Genomic DNA, 7,862 nt, shown 5'->3' with positions numbered 1-7,862 from the left:
TGTCAGAGTCTACGCTGTCAGAGTCTAAGCTGTCAGAGTCTACGCTGTCAGAGTCTACGCTGTCAGAGTCTACGCTGTCAGAGTCTAAACTGTCAGAGTCTAAGCTGTCAGAGTCTAAGCTGTCAGTCTAAGCTGTCAGAGTCTAAGCTGTCAGAGTCTACGCTGTCAGAGTCTACGCTGTCAGAGTCTACGCTGTCAGAGTCTAATCTTAGATTGGTGATGGATCAAACAATCAATTACTCCTACTGTTCTATGCAAAACCCAAACATTGACAAGTTTCCAAAAAAGTGTACTTTATAAAAATATGAATATGTTTGGATGTCTGCGCATGTTCACTCATGCATGTGTATGTATATTTCCATCTAAGTGTGTGTGTGCGTGTGTAATTCATTCGTTTTGGCTCGATTCAGAGGCTTGCTACTCGTCTGGGGGCTGGGGTACTAACCCACAAACAAGATGGGTCCAAATTAGCTGCTCGGAAAGCCCATGGCCTTGAGTAGCAGCGTCCTACCCTGCAGCTACATTATTGAGCAATGCTAATAACCTAAACTTAACTTATTTACACTCACTTCAGCACCATCCAGCAACACTCGCCAACATGAGCTTTAAAGAGGAGACTTTCAAGAGGGTTTATATATATATCATTTTTTATTTATTTTTTATTTAAAAGCTACCATGTACGCCTCCCGAGTGGCGCAGCAGTCTAAGGCACTGCATCGCAGTGCTTGAGGCGCCACTACAGCCCCGGGATCGATCCCAGGCTGTGTCACAGCCGGGCTTGACAGGGAGACCCATGAGGCGGCGCACAATTGGCCCAGYGTCGTCTGGGTTAGGGGAGGATTTGGCTGGACGGGATTTCCTTGTCCCATCGCACTCTAGCGACTCCTTGTGGCGGGCCGGGTGCCTACACGCTGACTCTGGACGCCAGCTGGAAGGTGTTTCCTCAGACACATTGGTGCAGCTGGCTTCCGGGTTAAGCGAGCAGCGTGTCAAGAAGCAGCGCGGCTTGGCAGGGTAGTGTTTCGTAGGACGCATGGCTCTTAACCTTCACCTCTCCCGAGTCCGTAGGGGAGTTGCAGCGATGGGATTGTAACTACCAATTGGATATCACGAAAAAGGGGTAAAAGTTTKTTTTTTTTWATAAAAAAAAATGTTTAACTACCATGTGGAGAGCTCTAACTCTTTCTATCGTTATCTCTCTCTTTCTCCTCCTGTAGTTACTTCTGTCTCTGTCTGTATTTCAGTCCCTCCATCTCTCTCCGCCTGTCTGTCATTATTTAGGTAGAGCTGCTCTTCCTGGTTTTAATAAGCACTGGAGCGAAGTGTGTGTGTGTGTGTTCGTGTTTTAACGGTGAGCCGGTAACGAGACATGGCCCTCCCTCACCGTTGCCGCCCCGAGCTCCTATTTACTTTAGCAAGTCCGTGAGCTAGGCCGAGTCTTGCGTCGCTCCGAGAGCTTTACTTCTGTTAATTGGTCATTAAAGGTAGTCATTTGTAGGCCTCACTAAATCTTTAAACAGGCCATGAAATAATAAAAGAAGGGCCTGTCAATGCTTTAGCCTCCGAGAAGCCTGACTACGCAGAGAAGAAGAAGGACTAGGCTTTTGATCATTATCTCTAGAATTACCATGTCTAATAATAATTGCTCTATTCATTTTGGGGGACTTGTAAATACATTTTTATTAATGTCGCTCCTTATCGAAAAGATGAAAAACAGATTGTCATTGATGTGCTGGTAAAAGGGGGGTTGCGGTAAGGATTAATAGTGTGTGTACTGCTAGCGTGTTCAAATTAGGACGGAGTTGGACACTTTACACTAATATAGTCCTGTTATTAGGTAAATTGTCACATGGATAATTCTTTCTTCTTCATACATAACACCATATACTGAGTGGACAAAACATTAGGAACACCGGCTCTTTCCATGACATACTGACCAGGTGAATCCAGGTGATAGCTATGATCCCTTACTGACGTCACTTGTTAAATCTACTTCAACCAGTTAAGAACTGCAACGCTGCTGGATTTTTCATACTCAACAGTTTACGTGTGTTTCAAGACTGGTCCACCACCCAAAGGACATTCAGCCAACTTAACACAACTGTGGGAAGCATTTGAATCAACATGGGCCAGCATCCCTGTGGAACGCTTTCAACACCTTGAAGAGGCCATGCCCCGGCGAACTGAGGCTGTTCTGATGGCAAAAGGGGGTGCCACTCAACATTAGGAAGGTGTTCCTCATGCTTTGTGCACTCAGTGTATGTTTGAAAGCATACTTTTATAGTTGTAGTTTTGTTGTGGGGTCTGGAGGAAGTACATGCATTTCTGGGAGAAACATTCAATATGCATAACACACTGTCAAGCACTCATGACATCACCACTCTTTTAGAAGGGAATTTAGAACGGGGAGGGGTGGCAATTGCTTAAAAAGTGACAACAGCAATATGGAGACAAGATAACAGGTGTTGAACACTCTCACACATAGACACACACTGTAAAGCCTCCCCAAGAGTAATGATTCTGTTCCACTTGCATGACTTCTCATTTATTGATTTGAGTCGTATCGCCCTCCCTACGGCCCCTCGTCTTTTGCGCTCAGGCCTGAGCCTATTGTGTGCGCGTGTGCATGTGTGCAAAATACCAGCAGTTGGTGTGTCAACAGAGGCGGTGTGGGAGAGGGATGGAGTTGCGGTGAAGGGTTGAGATCCCTGGTTTCAGTGACATCTGTTGGAGTGGGGTACCACCCCGGCCCACCCCTGTCCCCTTATTGGGGTATCAGTTCAGGCCGTCAATAATGGAGCAGCCGAGTGTGAAGGAACAGGCGTGACCCAGTCTGCCCAGGGTGTGTGTGTGTGGGGGGGTGAGAGAGAGAGGCACACACTCACACACCCGTGATCACTGACCCTAATGACCTTCCCCGGCTCTCCCTCTCTCCTGCTGTCGGTCCCGTGTGCCCTAGCCTCTCTTTCACCAGCTCCCTCCTTTCCCCTCTCTCCGTCGCAGGCCATTGTTCCCTCTCCTCCACTATTGTCTCAGCTGAGAATGGCAAAATGAGCAGCTGTGAAAGAGGGCTGATCATCAGAAGGCTTTGCATGGTTCTGAGATTCATACCGTAACACAGAGGTTTGTTTACCATGTGTGTCCTTCTGCACAACTTGGTCAGGTAAAGTAGAAGAAAGGTAGTGAATATGATATGAACCGCCAGCTTTTTTAGAATGACAGAATGCCGAAGTCTAAAGGATCAACTTTCCACTTCACATTTCGATGAAAAGCAAACGAGTATAAAGTTTTAGATATGTTCTGTTTTTTTGCTTGAATTCTTTTTTCTCTACTCTGGTTGTTTAATCAGTGTATTCTAAACTACAAGCTTTAAGGCTTTGAATATGTCAATGCAGTGAAATGTGAAAATCACTTTTCTTAGGGCAGTCCCACTCAAACGAATGTTCTGTCCTGTTTTCATTTGTACAATCTAATGTCATATTTTCTTTACGCCGTGATATTTCATGCTTTGGCTCATCTGTTTTGATTCAAGCTGTCTTCTCTAGCAGGTGCACCTTACTTAAAGACGAGGAAGGGCTCAGTCAGCTTCATTCCATAGTCTGTCTGACACTAAATCTGAAATGATAGAAGTGTAATACATGGGCCGGTAAAACATGTTCTTGAGTTCTCTCTCTGTCTGACCTATGAAGTAATTTTCTGACAATGGACTGTAAATCCACATGCTGCKGCTACAGGCTAGGTTCTGAGTGCCATCTACAGATGCGTTTCAGTATTGCACCATTAGGACCCCATGGATTAAATGTACAAACCCTCAAGCCAAATATGGTGATATCGTGTTTCTTGAAAATTCCATATCTCCCTCTCCATTTTTATGTTAATTAAAGGATTTGTAAATGTTGTCACCTACGACTTAAGTTGCAAATTATCCAGAAATACGGAATCTGATTACATTAACACCTCTTTTCCCATTTATTGTATTTCAGCACCGTTTTAACTTAATTTGATTTAAAAAATCATGTGTAATATATTTGATGAAGTTGGAATATGTAAGTACACAATATTCATTTAGGTAGAAATCATTGTGATTCATAAAATAATTTCAGATAAATCAGTTCAGTAGAACGACATCATTTCAGTAGAATTCCTAGATAGAAATAAGACCAGTTTCATATCCAAGTTGCACTAAAGCAATTCCATTTTCTTATACAAGTCTATCTGTTCTGTGTAGATATGTGCTCCAAATCTGGTTTAACACCCTCAGGGATTTGTGTTATTATTAAATAAGGACTTCCTGTGACACATTAGTGAGATTTAATGTGAGGAATATAATTATTTTCCCACAATAACCCACAAGAGGATGTTATTTGATTTCAAAGTTATTCCAAAGAAACAGGCTGCTCATGCACAGTTAAACCATGTGTTTTTACACTAAACTAGTCTATTCAAAAAATCACATCTCTATTTTTAAACAAAAAATATTAATTTCATTGTTCAGATAATAGTGGCATAAACTCCATAATCTGAGTTATGCAAATAAAACACTCAGGTGACACTCCACAGAAGCAGCACGAGTCTCTCTGTGTAAACAGTAAATAATAAACAAGAGCTCCGAGAAATCTTAAAAAATACAAATAAATGTCTGACAAAATATAACTTAGAACGATTAAATGGTATCGTGGCACCCTTACAGTGTCAGTAACTCAAACATAGAGAGCATACTCTGGAGTCAGGTGAATACAACAACAAAAAGTACTGCCACATGCAGTTGCCTAAAGTGATTCTGTCAATAATGTATCGGAGCTCTTGTTATTTATTTACTGTTTACACAGAGAGACTCATGCTGCTTCTGTGGAGTGTCACTCTCACCCGCCACCGCCATCTGAGATGAACGAGACAAGCCGAGCACGCCAGCCGGCGTTCATGCTGCCACGCTCTGTCGAAACCGAGGCACTGGACTGAAAAATAAAAGACACGGCGGTTCACGTGAGCTGTTGTACATGCATCCTGAGGTAGTCAAAGAGAGGGAAATAGAGGGGGGGGGTATTAAATATTAATATTAATGTAAGGAGGGAGGGAGGGAGGGAGGAAGGAAGGGAGCCACCTAACTGGTAACTGGCCATTGAGCCTCAGCCTTTAAGTCTCAGACGGTTCCTCCTTTCAGTTTTCAGTTTACGCTACAGTAAGTGGGATTTGTCTACCCTAMGAGGGAGAGAAAAGGGAGATTGTTCGTTTCTTCATCGTACCCCAGGGTAAGATAGTGTGTATCCACTAATACTTTAGAGAGTTGTACTTGTCTTAATGCAGTCACACTCACAACTGTCTTTTCTAACTAGCACTGATTGTGCAGATAGCGGCTATTTGGAAGTTTTACTTGCAATGATTGTGATATGGGATTGTTTTACCTACCTCAGTTGAACGCACTGATTGTAAGTGGCTCTGGATAAGAGCGTATGCCAGATGACTATAATGTAAATGGGAAATGTACACTGTCACCACATGGTCACCCTCCCAGATATCGGCATGACATGCGGAACAGGTCTTTGGTAACATACAAATGACAGGACAGAATGGACAGACTAGAGTATAATTCCTGGATTATTTTTGTAGCCTACACGTCTGCAAGCCTAAACACATATTGTTTACAATATTTTGAAGAAAAAAAACATTTGGTCATACGGGATAATAATGACATGTTTATACCGTAGACATTAAGCCCATCAGGTCCCATGTCAATTTCATCCACATTTCTAGAGTAGATGAACACATAAACAAGCACTAACATCAAACTACAAACAAAAACAGACACACACACACACACACACACACACACACACACACACGCTTTCAAAGTCATAAAACGAGGGGACTTCAAATGCAGCTATTTGTTTGGGGCCTGTTGTCGTGGGAATAGGCAGTGCGACTGTGTGGGTTCATTAGAATTCTTTTCAAGTTGTGGAGTGCGGCCTCCCTGTGTTCCTCTCTCCATATTCCCTGACCCTGTCGGATCTCACAGGGGTTGAGGTAGGGCGGGGCAATGAGCGGGGGATAACACTATAGACTGCATACACACACAAAAACATACAGTACACACACATGCATGTAGGCAACACACATACACAAACACATAAACACATAAGGCACAGTGTGTGGAGGGGGGATAGCAGTACACACACACACACACACACACACAGTCCTTCGCCCTAATAGTGTCACCCTGCTGCACCACCTTCTCTGGGACGCAGTGGGAGGTTCTCCTCTCTCCAGTTAGAACTGGAACCCTGGGTACAGGAGAGAGAGGCTGTTGTTGTCTTTTTGCCACATGAGATGGTCTCTGTCATTCTAAAAATTGCTCATGCATTCTCCCAAAATAACACACCGTCAGGGGTACTATAAGAAATACTAGCACACTCTCAAATGTGCTGGAGCAGCTTGATCTTATGGTCTCTAATGTTATGGAGATCTAAGGTTCTTCACTGACCCAGCAAGCTATAGATAGTATAGTAAATGGAATATGAATGAATAATAACTCTGATGTAATATATTGGATACCTATTGTCAAAACAGAAGGTTCAGGAAAATTTACGTTTGTCAAAGGTTAAGGTTATTTTAAATAAGCAAAACTTAGAAGAAACAATTATACCAGACTTGCTGACGAACAGTTTTAATGTTTGGTCAGTGGTTATAAAATTGTATAACTTAATGAGTCGTTACAGTGGTCTTTCCAGTGAATACTTGTTTCCTGGTTCTCCTGGTAACAATGGGGAGGCAGTGGGTCTCCACTACAGTATTGTCACATTTCAACATATGAAACAGATTTCGATTTGATGAAATAGCAGGTGTTTTGGATCGGACTGGATTGAAGATGGTGGAAAGAAACTGAGGTGGGGACGGAGGGGTGGCGGGGGTGGATTTTTGTGCTGCCTGGGGAGGTCACTTTGGCAGGCTGGGCCCCGGACGAGATCCCGGTGGGTGCCAGACTGCGGGGAGAGGGGCGAGGAAGGGGTGCAGTAGCTGCCCGTCACAGCCCACTGCCTGTCTGACGGCCTGGGGCCTGGCAGACTGACACCCTGCCTGGGCAGGAGGCAAAGGGGACAGGGAGGGGTGGAGGGGGGAATGGAGGAGGTGAGGGGGTGGAGGAGGTATATAGAGGTGGTGGAGGACAATAAGAAATGTATTGTATTTATATCGTCTAGTGATTTCACCAGAGTGGACAGAGAAGAGGGGGTGAGAGGTACTGAAGACACAGAGAGAGGAACATCCTGGTATCCTGCAGTGCACCCAGTGCCGTAGACAGCAGTTGCAGGCGACACGAGAGAGAGAGAACTGGTCATTGCAGTCTGTGTGCTCACAGTACTTTGACAGTAACCTTGTCTAAGTTGAGTTGTATGTTCTATTTGTAAGAAAAACTTTCTATAACACGTTCTGTTCCATGAGCAGTGATCTTCATAATTWAAAAATTTAAAAACAAGGACACTTCGTTTCTGTAATTTTGCAAGTGTAGTAGTTCAAGGTGCTTTATATATWTTTTTTTTAAATTTTATTTTACCTTTATTTAACCAGGTAGGCTAGTTGAGAACAAGTTCTCATTTGCAACTGCGACCTGGCCAAGATAAAGCATAGCAGTGTGAACAGACAACAACACAGAGTTACACATGGAGTAAACAATAAACAAGTCAATAACATGGTAGAAAAAAAGAAAAAAAGAGAATCTATATACAATGTGTGCAAAAGGCATGAGGAGGTAGGCAATAAATCAGATAATTACAATTTAGCAGATTAACACTGGAGTGGTAAATCATCAGATGGTCATGTGCAAGTAGAGATACTGGTGTGCAAAAAAAGCAGAAAAGGAAATAAAAGCA

The sequence above is a fragment of the Salvelinus sp. IW2-2015 genome, linkage group LG35, assembly GCF_002910315.2.
Source record: "Salvelinus sp. IW2-2015 linkage group LG35, ASM291031v2, whole genome shotgun sequence".
NCBI lineage: Eukaryota > Metazoa > Chordata > Actinopteri > Salmoniformes > Salmonidae > Salvelinus > Salvelinus sp. IW2-2015.
This window is presented reverse-complemented; position numbering follows the sequence as displayed.